Genomic DNA, 14,511 nt, shown 5'->3' on the forward strand with positions numbered 1-14,511 from the left:
AATGTCTGATCTTTAAATAGCAAAACTTTGACTCACCTCACAAAGCACAAAAGGCTACATGAAGTGAGACTCACTGTTTAGTTTCTTACCTCAGTTGTACCGTACAGCAAACTTTTTCAGACAATGTTGACCCAGAAAGCGCAGTCATCCTGACTGCGCTGAGCAAACATTGGCACCAACGTGTTTGAATAATCCCCCAGAGCACGAAACTGCAAGTTCCTGGCAATTACACCTCGGGGCTAATAAAATTTACACTAATCCAGATGAACATTAACAAGTATTCTTCATTTCATCCTCTTTGGGCTATATTAGTTTTAAAAAATCCTTTTGCTTTAGCAAGTTAGGGCCACCTTAGGCAAGTCTTTTATAGGAAAAAGAGCATGAAGGGTTTCTTTTCCAACTCTATTTTCTTCCCCTTGTTGGATAAAGGAAAATATCAGGACTGATCTACACATATAAAATTAATTATCCAAGTTTCATTGGATAGATCTTGTACAAGAGCACAGTAATGCCACCTTTTGCTGCTCATAACTATTCCAGTTTTGCATATGACAAATCTTTATTAGAAGGTGATCTTTGATAGTTTGCCCTTTTACAGCCTGTTTCCAAGTCCTAGAAGGAAATGAAGTAAAGAAAACTGTCAAAATACAGGCTTGATAAGAAAGACAAGGCTGCAATGTTTGTGTTGGATACTGGCTGGTAGACTACAAATGTCCCTACAGACACTGTCATTTTTCTCAAGAAATAGATGGAAATAAGAGAAATTCTAAAAGGGACCTTATAAAATCCACATGGGAAAGCAAACTTAAATTTTTTTGTGCAGTATTCAGAAATCAAGGCAGTACTATAAAATGCTTTTCTCTAGCCAAATAAACAGGGGCTGATCATAACTTCTATATATGCTATTTGGAAGATTTAAATTATATTTTTCCTATAGAACATACTTATGACAACTGAAATGTAGACAATAAATAAATGAAACCAGAGCAATCCAAAGAAACTATTTTTCCTCATCTGGATATAATTTTTTCTGTCAGTCATTTTTTTTTTTTTTTTTTTTTCCCCACAGGAGAACAAATTCATGGTTTGTACTCACCTTTGATGGGATAAAATCTGAAAACTTGGATCTTTAGTTGGTTCTATGCTGCTAGTATTATAGCAGACAGTTCAAGGACTTGTTGGCATGGAGAATTAATTACCCATGAAAGTTGAATTACACTGGCAGGGCACTACAAAGAAGGGCTACAGTGCCACTTCATGTGATGTGGCATAAAAACTAGGAGGACTTTATTTGTACATCTCTTAAGAGAATATCTTTCAGTGACTAGGAAGAAAAGCAAAAAGTAGAATAGCATTTTTTGAAACTATTCATAGATTTATATTAATTTTGGCCAAGAAGTGTTTAAGATTTTTCAGTGCATTGGTTGAAAGTGCTTAATTTGGGGCACCACAGAAGACATCTACTTTTTAAAAAAGAACATTTTCCCTTAGAAAATTCACATTGTTTTCATGTCCACATTTTTTGCTATATTCACTTAAAGTGCCATTTTGTGTTTGGCCAATAAAAATCTGTCCAGAATCATGAACTTTGTATATAAAACAGGGCATTCAGTATTCACAAGTATACTCCACTGTAACTCTTAAAGTTGTATCAACTTCTTCATATTTAATATTCTACAAATGTGGCTCCCAGATATCCTTGCATAGGGAATTTGGCTTACATTAGGAGATTTCTTTCTTGTTGGTAAACCTGAAATCAAATGTGAGAGTAATGAACAAGGATACTGGACATATGTCCATCCCCAATACCATGGGCTATGCGCTGTCCCAGATCAGTAATTCATGACCAAGTGGTACCAAAGGGCAGACAACTTTGTATTCTCTGCACCACAGTGTTGGTGTTTTCTTCTGAGCATGAGCAGTGAGGACGCACATCATTCAAAGTCATAGGTTATGGTCTGCTGTTCTAGTGGCCTTTCCTTAGAAACAAAAATGAATCAACTCTGGCCAAAAAAGGCAACAGCAGTAATAATAATAATAATAATAATAATAATAATAATAATAATAATAATAATAATAATAATAATAATAATAATAATAATAATAATAATAATAATAATAATAAACAATAACAATAACAACAACAGTACTACTACTACTACTACTACTACTAATAATAATAATAATAATAATAAAAAAAATGTGGACTGTGATGGATCTTGAGAACCAGAATTCCAATTTCTGGTCCCCTGATATTAGCAATAAATGTGCCCAGTGAATTGAGAATGTAAAGTACCACAGGGATCATAAATCAAGGCACTCCTAATTTGGTAGCAATTTTGTGGTTAAGAGTTTTGTTCCTCATTACTATCTAGTATCTTACTGATTATTTCTCTGTACTTAGATTTCCCTGCCTCCAAAAATTGACATAGTTGTATATAATTAAGATATAGGCCACAAACAAACATTTTGCAACTTAAGACATTTTTGAGATTTGCTGACAAGTGTTAGGAACTTGCACAAAAATATATCAAAAGCACAGAAAAGAAGCAGAAGGCCTTGTCATTGCAAGTGATAAGTTGCCTCATTTCCTTTATGCAAAAGATCATCTTGGATAATTTCTTCTTAGAGGTTTCTCTTATAAATAAATGGATAAAACCTCTCAAACAAAACCCCAGATATCAATTACCACAAGAAAATGAGCTTTCCTTCATCACTTCAAGAAGAGGAGCATGATATTCCTATGTATTTTACCTATGACATACTGACTTGCCTGTTTTAGCTTTGATGATCCTTTTTTACAGGAATATGACCCCAATGCTCTCTGTTCCCTTAAAATCAGACTCTCCATAAGAAAAGTAGAAAGACAAAGGACAACAAGAAGAATTCTCATCATTCATAAAAAGTAGAGTAGGTATTCCACTATTGACATCATATTGCAATGACCTTGGAGGTTGGTCACATTGGTGGGCATCTGGTTAGCAATATTTCAAAAACTTGCCAGTCTGCCGGCAGTGCCAGAAATTCCTGTCATTGGCATCATGTTAACTTGAAGTGGCTTCACCCACCAGTGTCCCTGCAAAGGTCAGATTCAGTGGTTTATGCTTAACATTTTCAGTTCTTTACTTTAAAGTGAAATATGTCCACCTAGCAATGTTACTGTACTCAAAAAAATTTGCATACATGGAAACTCCTAGGTGAAAGGGAATAAAGGGGTTTTCTCAGCAGCACACATGCAGTTTCTGTGAATCTTTGATAATTATGTCAAAGGGTGAATAGACCTCTTAAAGTCTTACATAGTCTATGCTGTGAATCATAATAGGTGTGCAGTTAGAGACCCAACAAAATTAGTAATTTTATGAGATTAGTACTTTCATGAAGACTGTGCAGACAGATTGAAATTACATCATAAAAGGTCAGGGAGGTGAGATGTTCATCTGCACCAAAGCAACCTAGTGTTTCAAAAGTCTTAAATCTTTCCTTAAATCACATTGCCTCGGTGACTAGGGGGTTATAACACCCTACAACAACAATAACAACTCTCATTTTCACTAATACAGTGAAGCATTTAAGTGGAAAAAGCAGTTGACAGATGACTGTTTTAAGTGTAGTAATGTTAATGCTCTCCTCACATCGTACACTTCTATCTTGTATTTAAAAGGCAAACACTGCAACCTCATACTACCAGGCACGACCGCGTAAATCTGCAGGTCAGTTTCCTGTGGGAATATCAAGCCTGCAGCCATGGGAAACACATTTACAGTACAGCAGAAGTCAGGAAAAAAGCAGGACCTACCATCTCTTCTTAAAGGTTAATCCCCTAATCTTAGTTGTAAAGTATAGGATTTACAGTGAACACAAAGAATGTAGTTCCTATCCGGGTCTAATCTAATCACTACCTACTGGATTTCCAACACACTTTATTAATCAATGAGTTATCTGCTCACTTTCTAAATGTAATCTGTGTATTATAATGAAGTATCCTCAGTGCCTCAGGCTATATTAATTTAAAGTAACTATAATTTAAAGTAATTGCAGGCAGGGAGCATCATAACCTTATATTATGTTTTTACATTGTAATTTTGCAAACAGTTACAGACAGGAAAGGAAAAAGCCTGCAGTGACTTGAAAGTATAATGCACACTTGCTAACCCACTTTTATAACTTTGTACAGGTTAAGGGATATTCTGAGTAGGTAAAAGTTTCCAACACTTCATATGTCAGAGTGAAACAACAAACTCCAATAACATTTTAAAAATACATAATCGTAGAAGTAATTATCTGTTTTTGAGAAGAGGAAAATATATCTTTGATTTTAATGCTGATGATATAGTTGAAAAAAAATAAAGAAAATTTAAAATAATATTTTAAAATTAACTTAAAATCTGTGACAGTTTTAAAAGAAAATTCCTACATATTTTTCACTGAGTGCCTGCTGCTAAGTTACAAACATCTAATAATATACAGTTACTTAAATTTATTTCTCACCATCTGATTTACTTTGTTTTAGAATTTCATATTTCAACACAGCCAAGAAGTGCACTTGTCATACAAAAGAGCCTGGTATAATTGAGCCAGATGACGTGCCCCACAAGTAAAATCAGCCATTCATGAAAGCTGGTCACCAGAGGCCATTTCAAACAATGCACATTTCAAAGTAATCTAAAGTAATCCCTTTTCTCTACTGATTTGGTTTCCAGGCAGTCTTAAGCACATGTGTGCAGCAAACAGGAGGCTTATTAAAACCTGATGTTATATTGGAAGTTATAATGCCATTGCCTTGTGATTGAATTCCATGTCTGTTAGTCTTCAAAGAGAGAGAGAAAAAAAATCAATTAAATTTATATGCTTATTAAACATGAGTGTCATGATATGTGCAGTTTATTAGCACTTGTTAAATAATTAAGACTGAGAAAGATAATTAGATGTGCAGTAGGCTCCAAATAGGCTTATGATAACAGATCTTTTTTTTCTTTAGAGAAAGTGATTTTCCAGCTACCAAGTAATGTAATTGCTAAAAGATCCCAAGTATTTTTCAAATATAAAGAGTAAACTCTGTGTATGAAGGAATTTCAGGTAATTTAAAAATTCCATTTTAAAGCCATGTATCTTTGCTATATCCCTGCTCACTTCAGCAGTGTGGGGCATTATGAAAACATAACGTACAATAACACACTGACTATTCAGTGATCCAGTAACTAGTCTTGAGTTGGAAGATCCTATCACAGAGGTGAACAACAGTGACACAGATTGCACTTTTCTTTAAGTTCTTATTTAATTCCACCAGCTTCAGAGACTGTGCGAGAGCATAGCTTTTCATGCCTTCTTTGGGTAGAGAGCTCTTTCAGTTTAAAAAGTTTCCTTCCTAGATATGTTTACTCCCCCTCAAAAGTCTGCAACTGTCTTTGAAATAGGGATTTTTGATTATTTATTTCTTATTTGGTAAACAGTTTATTTTCTTAAATAAACGAACATGATTACCTTGGATATGAATACAGCATCTTTAGCACAGAATATCTATGGATTTACATACACAGGAGAAGACGGGGAACATGCACATTTCCTCGTGGTAATGTACACACCTCCATGATCACAGGGAGAGGGTAAAGTAAATTGTGCCGTCGTGTGAGTGGGTGGTCTTGGGTGGAAGCTGAGCCTGATGCACAGCTGCTCTGGCCACTCTCCTTGCTGACTGTACAGGGAAAGAGTCAGGAGCTCATGGCCACAAGAAGAGTCTACGTAAGGACTGAAGCATGGGGGAATTGGCAGTATGAGTCTATATAAGTGTATGTATGTAAAGAGAGCACCTGTGCTCCTAGGAGAGGAGCTCAGATGTACTTTTAGCTATAACACAGAAGGATGGAATCCTCACAAACACCGTGGGAATTTAGATAAATGCCATCCCCTGGCTAACCAGGAGAGTCAGGCAGTTCCTGTAAGTGCTTTTGAAAAACTTGCTTCATTATACTACAGTGCAGAAAGTGAACTTATTTGTAGCGTCAGTACTTTGTGTGCTTACATGCACAGTGAGTATTCTTATATGCACGTAGATCCACTACAAGCTACATCTGGTGTCTGTTGACTTTCTCTTTCACTTCCAGGTTTGTAGATCAAGCCTAAATTTTTTTTTTCTTTTTCTTTCTTTTTTTTTTTTTTTTTTTTGAGCAGTCCCATTATATTAAAATGTGTTTTATTCTCAATACATTCAAACTGAATTTAATAGGACTACCAAAATAGACTCAATGGATCAGGTCCTGAGTACCATTTTTTAAGAAAGATCTTCCCTACTAGGTTGCTTCTCTTTATCAAAGAGTTTTTCCAGTCCTGGCACAGTATAAATTTTACCTTCACTGATATACATGTAAAAGCTCCCTGACAGACCGAGAAATGTGTTTTTAAGTTCCTCTCTGGCAAACCTGTACTATAGAGAAACCAGCCTACTAACAATAGTATACAGTCAGACCAAACAAAACAATCTGTTACAAAAAACAGATGCTTCATATCCTTTTCCATAAAGACTAGTCACTGAGGAAGTTGCGCTGTCTTGAGGCACTGCCGAGAAGCGTATCACCCCTGCTATCTAGCTTACTTCTAATCACCTCTGTAATCAAGAGCCCACTGATATTCCCCAAACTGTGTTCCCTGGGGGGCACAATGTACAGCCCCAGCCCAGGAACACGGTGGACTTGTGTCTGCTATCACAGAAATCCATCCAGCCCCCTCATCTCCTGTCCCCTCACTGTCCCACAGTCCACACTCAAGCACACACCTGCGTATGCTTGGGGGGGATTCCTGGAGTGACCTGTAGCTGATCCGCCGTGGGGAAACTAAGAAAGTCATCTCTACATTGCCATGTCCTACCAGGTGAAAAAAGTTTTTCACAGGAATGGCAACAAATACGAGCAAGGAATACGACTGATGGATTTTACTGCCAAATCAGGTGTCCAAGTCTCTATTTAGACCCTGATACACAGGTACTGTTGCACAAAATAAATATATCTGCTGGATCCAACAGGACTGCTCAGCTCCTTAAAACAACCTCCTGCAGGTTCTTCAATACACCCCTATTGCAAAGATGCTTTAAGATCTTTGCAGAATATTTCAAAAAAAGCTAACCATCAGTGACACATGAAGAAAAGTCAAAATGTATGAAGCATCTGAATACTGAATTTCATCTGAAAATCGGTATTCCTATCAAAAAAGCCTGAAATTAGAGTCACACGTGCCTGTTCGAGGACAGAATATATCATATACAGCTTATCTGTCCGAGGAATACCAATTCTCTCAGCCTGAATTCTGGAAATCTGTTCTCAAAGAGGTGTTTGAAAATAATCTTCAGTCTGAGATCTAAGAGACTCAAGAATGACTTGTTGAAATTATTCTGTGAATAACTTTATCTCCGAAAACATTTTTTGAAAGGGTAGCACATATAAATGTGCCTTCATTTTCCAAGAGAAAATGCCTGCAGAAAGACTTCCTTCATCTTTCAGGCACACATACGAGTACTTTCAATTTCACAGTCCTGGCTTCTGTAGATGAGAGCAGTTTTAACGTGTGGAAGATGAAGCTGAATATATTCAAGCACACATATTTTTATTTCCAACGCACTTCTTATTAAGCAAAGATCCTATTTAACAATTAAGAGACATGTTTTTACATCATCTTTATAAATGATATATATATATATATATATATATATATATAATATCCTTATACGTAGTTAATTGTAAGCCTGCTCATGACCCAAAATTGTACTAAGATGCCTGACACAGCACAGACTGAATTATTTTCTCTAGCAGTGATGGAGCAGGCAGTCCACCTTATGTTCCAGCACCTGACTGTGCCATTATGCACAGAGAAGGAAGGCAGGAATGGAAATTAGTAATCACTAGGTAGAAGCTTCTGAATAATACAGAATGGATCAGCAAGGGGAAAAAACAGGATGTATCAGAAATTACTCCCAGATAACAGAGAAGAGATAGAAAGACAAAGGACAGAACTGTAGTGCTTTTCTTCATTTTGTGTAGAAAGGAATTTGAAAAGCATCCCAGTTTAGAGTGCTTATTGTGGGTAAAACAGCAATGCTTGCTTTACTGGGTGTTTTTTCTAAATGTAGAAGAAATGTTCTTCTATGAAAGGTGTCTCATAAACTGTGTCAATGACCCAATTCGGGAATGCTTAGACCAACATATAGAGAATCCACTTCTTTGCCTTTAGCAGGCTCAGCTGTGAGGTCAGACCAGGCTGCTCAGGGTTTTACCAAGTCAGGGCTTGAAAATCCCCAAGAATGGACACTGCCTAAATGCTCTGGGGCCTTGTTCCACTGCTTGGCTGTCCTGAGGGTGAAACTTGTTTTTCCTTATATCCAGTCTGAACCTCTTTTTTTTTCAATTTACATCCACTGGTTCTTGTCTTACTGCCATGCATGACTGTCAAGACTGGGGCTCGATCTTCTCAGTGACCTTCCTGTAAGCACTGGGGGGCTGCTCTTAGATCAAAACTGTCTCTGCTCCACTCTGAACAGCCCAGCTCCCACAGCCTCCGAGCACAGGGCAAGGGGTCCAACCCCCAACCATCTTGATGGACATCTGCTGAACTCACCCCAGTTTATTGATGTCTTTCCCTTTTTTGGGACCCAGAACTGTTAGATGCTAACAAGTGCTGAGTTAAATACATTTTAATATTTGTTTAAAGAGGGAGAAGTGAGCTGAACTAAGTGAAACAAAAATTTCACAGAGTGTTTTAGTTGTAAAGTAAATGAATCAGCGAAAATTTTCAAATAGCTGGATGGACTGTAAATGTGCTTTTTAAGTTTCTGATTATTTCTTAACTTTTTTTTTTTTTTTTTTTTTTTGTGTGTGTGTGTTATTCTGAAGGCTAGAAATGAATACCACCATTAAAAAAGCTGGGTTGGCTATAGTTACAGGCTGACCAAAGTCCTTTGAACTGGGGAGATCTTCCAATTATTTCAGTGGTCATTGCTTCAGCAGAAATGAAAACTGATTCAGACATCATTTTGCTTTTTTTTGTTTGTTAATAAACCAGAATGATTAAAACAGTCAGGATTGGGAAAAGAAGTGCAACTTTATATACGAGAAAAGAGAGATTTGAAATCCCTTCTGTCCCAAGCCCCATGTAAATGTAAAGAGCACAGCTGGAATGAAACAAGTGATCTGACTGGTTTCTGATGAGCTGGGTGGTGTAAACGTTTCACACTAACCACACTGCACACGCATAATATAGGAGCTAATTCATCTGCCATGAATACATTCCTGTGTATGTTGTCTTTTAAAATAAACAAGTAAAAATGAGTAATTTATCAGGAGTTAAACGAATATTTTTCCAGAGGGAACCCTTCTGTCCCATATGGCTGATTTTAAAGTCTAAATGCAGGCAGTTAAAATGCTACATCCTCTGCCTCACTATGTGAAACAGTTATTGCTTTAAAATATGGAATTTCAAATTTTTAGTGCTGTCAACAAGTTCCAATTGTTCCTGAAAATATCATTCAGGCTGCTTATTAATTTCTTAGAAGACTGAAAAACCCTAAACACAGAGCTGTGGACTGTGAATAATGATCATTTTCCAAAGCCTCTATTTACAATGGTGTTGTTTTTATTTCTAAATTTAATTTAATAATTTTGATGGAAGGTTTCTAACCACAAAAAAGCAGTTTTATAGGAAAAGTCTCCTGGAAAAAAAGGCTAATCACAGCCAGCCCTGCATATTTTAAATTTGACACATCCTTTTTATTTCTTCATACCTTAAAATTTATTAAAAAAAATCATTCTTTAAGATATTATTATGATCTATTAACATTACAATGATGAATGTATTTCCTAGAGTTTTTCTATAGTAGGAATGAAGTTACTAACTTGCATTTGCTCCTGCAGAATCTTCCCCATAGTAAAGGCTGCTTGTGTAGGCAGCTCTGATCATAAGCTCTTAGTAATAGATACTCTTTGAGACTGAGGGTCACAGGTTTCTAAAGACTAACACAGCTTCCAGATAACTTCCCTCCAAAATTAGAGGTGCTTTCCATGCCTTATGGTGATGAGCAAATGTCTCTTGGAGGGAAGATTCTGAAAAACTCTACAAGAAGGTTCACGGCATAACCTCCCCCTGATTTTCTGACCAGACATTTTAATTTATGGCAGAAGAACTCAACACTGAACATTAACACAGAAAAACTTCCAGACTCAAAATGCTCTGTTATTCATGTGTAGTATCCTGATGCATATCTGGAAACTGTAACTTGCACCTAAAGGAAAGCATGAACAATGTTTGCGAAAAACACTAACTGTGGTGGTATTGTTAAACAGAGGCAGTGCAAAGGACTTCCAAGCTACAGAAAGGAAGATCCCCTGAAAAGACAACATCTTCCTATCTCGGTTCTTTTATTCAATTTTATATTAGGCTTTTATAAATTTCCTAACTGTCCTTAGCATCTCTTTTAAAAGCAGAGTGGTTTCAAGCAGATGATTTGCCCTAAATCCCCTCCCCAGACCTGTACATTGGGGGATCACAGCACCCATATAACACATAGCATACTCCACTGCTTGGTCTCCTGCTCAGGTTACCCCACCTTCTTGGTTTTCCATTTTATTGAAAGCTCCTTAAAACTTACCTTTTCCCTAGCTGGTAAAGTACCTTTAGATTATAGATATGTTAAAATTTGGACAAAAATATACCAAACTTTTCAATGTATAAAGAGAGAAAGGATCTGAAATGAAAAATGCATTATGTTAAAGTATTGTATGGCACCGGATTATGTTTCCATTATCTCCTACATTTAAAGCTCTGTTGACCCCTGGTCAGAGGCATTTATCTTAGCATTGCAACTATGTGTAAAACTCTTACACATTTCTTTGCATGTTTTTCTCTCCCAAGACTAGGCCTTTACTACAATATTGAGTTACATATTCAGCTTTTCACAGAATAGAGCTGGGAAAGAGATATAAGAAAATGTCTGAGCATTGGCATGTGTTTCCTACGTTCACTAATGTAATTTTTATGTATCTGCAAATGAAATCCTCCTGTGTTTTGAGTAAAACCTATAATAACAATTTCAGGGCACAGCACTGGACCCTGTGGGCCATGGCCAGGAGCAGCCGGGCAGGGTCTGGCAGCTTGTCCTGTCCCACCTCCTGGCCCAGAGCAGGGCACCGGGGGGGACCCCCAGTCCCAGGGATCGGGCACCTCCCTGGGGACCAGGACAGGCCCAGGCTAGGCATCAGCTGCAAATGACTGAAAAAGTATCTATCTAGCTGAATGAGAATCAAAGCCCATTACCGCATGACCGCATTACCCCATAACCGCAGAAAAGTTGCCCTAAAAGTTGCAATTGGCAAGTACATTTCACCAGGAAATTGTTATGGATAAATCCACAGAACTGGCTATTCTGTGGGGAAGGGCGTCAACAACAAAAAAACAAAAATTATGATACAGTAGAATGGAGCATGTCACAAATCACAACCTTTACTGATATGATAAAGAGGGGTCTACTTCTTATAAATTATCCTATCTTCTGTTGTTTAACATTCAGTTCAACAGTCTATACAAAATATAAATCAACCGACAAATGATACAGGTTTTAGCTTACAGGTGAGGGCACAGTGGGAAGGCAATTTTACGAAGCAAATAACCATAACCGAATAGCAGAGATTTTGCTAATACATTTTCTTCTTAGCGTGAAATTGCTTAAAACTAAAGCAGTTGATTGACTAGTGTGAATCATACACATCTCCCAGACAGTGAGATGAATGTCACAAGATATCATCTAATACCTGCCTAAGGCTTATGGCTGAGAAACTACCCCTTATGTCACATGTTATGCAAATATCCTGTTGAACAGGACTTTTGGAAAAATTTTAATGTGTCATTCTCTGTAATCTATATGTTGGATATAATACTTTCAGTATTTCTTCATGTTTCTTTACATAACATCTTTCATCTAAGCTCCTTGATTCACTGTGCAAAGAATTAGATAACTGATTATCACTGAAATAGCATTGAAATAGCATTGAAAATAAAAGGGAGAAGGATCAACTTGACTACTCTGAGTCCAGGCTAAGCTTTCTGCTTATTCTCAGACTTGAGGCTGAGATGGAAAACCTTAACTTTTCAATTTGAAAATAAATTTTGATACAATTTCATGTTATGGAAAGAAAAGCAGAAAACACTGGGAGGCTTTGTTTTTCCTTGCAACATGAAATGAAAAAATCTGAATTATTGAAAGCTAAACTGTCATCCTCTGACCAGTTCTACCTTTAATGAAAGACATAGCGCAGATCATACATCCCTACAGTATTAAATGACAACAGTCTTAAGTACAAGGCCTCTCTTAATAGTTGATGATATTACTACTGGGGATGTTATACCAGAAGGACTTTCCAAAGCCAACACCATTCTGATGACATGTCAAGTTAGATTGGACCATGAGCTCGGATTCTTAATGAACATCCAGGTAAGCCTCCTTGAAGATATATTCCTGACTTGTTTCTATTCATCAACCTTGCATTTGAGCTAAGACTGTCTTATATTGAATTAATCTTTGTATTTGTAAACTGATCACACACTATTCAGAAATTATTAAGAGAAATAATAAGACAAAAATGTCATATTTGGGCCAGTGTTCAAAGTAAACTCATGGTTTCATGTACTACTCTATACTGTAGGAATATAAGATGGACTGTATTTCTTCAGTAACGTATGTTGTGAGTTACATTAGGAGCTAAGGAAGAGAACTGGAAAAGATTTACTGATATTTACTTATTTACTAATACAAAATTTTCAGACAGGTTCATGTTACAGTCTTCATCTGTGTTACGGTCCTCTGCCATATATAAATATGCAACTGTCAGACATTCCATATTTAAATGTTCCTCAACACCATACCTTTTCTCTCTTTGAAGACATACAACATTTAAATTGCACAATCTGCAGGGCATTCAGACTTCAGTAATGACAAAACCAGTGGGGACTAAAATGTGACATATTACTTGCTGCTGTGTCATGGACTGTCACGGCAGATGCATCATCTGCTAGCTGGACATGTTATCCATTGCAGCAAGCGCAACACATCTTGAACAACTGTAAGCTAGCACAGTTGTGCCAGCAGATGAACTTGTTGATCCCATGGCCAGGTGATTGTTTATCCTCATACTTTGTTCACAGGTCCCTAGACTCTGCTTTCACATGAAAGAGAGTCCTCACAACATGCTTGTGCCTCAAGGAACAGCATCTGCTGGCATTTGAACAGTAGTCACCATCTGTTGATGTTTTGGCTCATTACTGGCACAGACACAAGTAAGATGTTCTCTTCAATCCACCATTTCTAGAATTGCTTTTGAATCTATCTAAAAGTATCAACTGACATCTGAACTTAATTTTTGCTCAAGCACCTTCCCCTGCCCTAGCAGCAGGAAAGGAACTTAAATTGATTGTCAGCATAGAGGTAAGGTTCCTTACCAGAAAGTAAGCCATATTATAGATGGGAGGAACTAGGAATTACTATTCTAGTGAAAATGTTTGTTAAGTATCATTTTTCCACGTCTTTTCTGTACATGTAACACACTGAAACTTTTATGGTCTAGTAATCTAAGTTTTCTCTACTTCCACAGCCAACTATTCTGTTGTCAGCTGTGCTGGCAATTAAGTATCTCACTTTCAGGAATTACTCTATATCTTGCAATAACCAGTGGTTATAATTAATATATTATTCTTATTAACCAGACTTCTGGGAGAGGATGTTGATTGTTGAAGATGGGATACTGCTATTAATAAGCATGCAGCCTTCTTTACTTACAAATGTTTCCCAAATTCCTCAACTTTTATCTGATGCTCAGTGGTTATGCATTCAGTGAATATTTCCTGCCCTTTCCCTTCATCCAAGAAAATCACATAATGTAAGCACATCAAAGCTGTTGGATATAAGGAATTAGCAAGTGATCACCCTGTGGAGGGTCTCTCAGTCTATGAATGCTACTAATAAGGCAGTAAGTATGAGAGTTTCCTCAATGTGTAATTGCTTACTCTTCATCTCAGCAGGTTTTTCTTTACATAATCATCAGCAAAATAACCCATGTAAATCACAAAATAGTCTAGTTGCTTGATAATTCCTTTTCTTTGTGTTAGCCCTTTGATATTTAACCTCCCATTTCAGTCAGCTTTACAAGGATGTTTTCCAGAGAAACAGTTTGTCTCATTTGATGCTGTATTAATCATCTGAAGAGAACATGTATGTTGCTAGGTTGGCAGTAAGTGTATGCATATGAAAGCAGGCCCAGTCATGGGCCACAATGAGTTCCTTCTGCAACAGACCAAGAGCCCTTCATCTTTATTGACGTAGGGAGCAGGTCAGATATGATGGCTGCTATAACAGAGACTTTTCTTGAATACAAAAATGCCTTTGCAGTCACACTGACTAATCAGTCTGAAAATCTCAATTTTATTTGGCTTTAAAATACTTCAAGATAACAGCACAATACGGTTGACATGCTAGAAGAAAGG

The 14,511-nt window shown here is 37.0% G+C and overlaps 1 protein-coding gene across 3 annotated transcripts in view; it reads right to left on the bottom strand.

Moving 5' to 3' along the window:
* The window catches only part of SULF1 (sulfatase 1), a 102,095-nt gene that overhangs the window by 67,543 nt on the left and 20,041 nt on the right, over positions 1-14,511 (bottom strand). The gene's annotated exons all lie outside the window — the stretch shown is intronic.

The sequence above is a fragment of the Tyto alba genome, unplaced genomic scaffold (genome assembly GCF_018691265.1).
Source record: "Tyto alba isolate M040663 unplaced genomic scaffold, T.alba_DEE_v4.0 Super-Scaffold_9, whole genome shotgun sequence".
Lineage (NCBI taxonomy): Eukaryota > Metazoa > Chordata > Aves > Strigiformes > Tytonidae > Tyto > Tyto alba.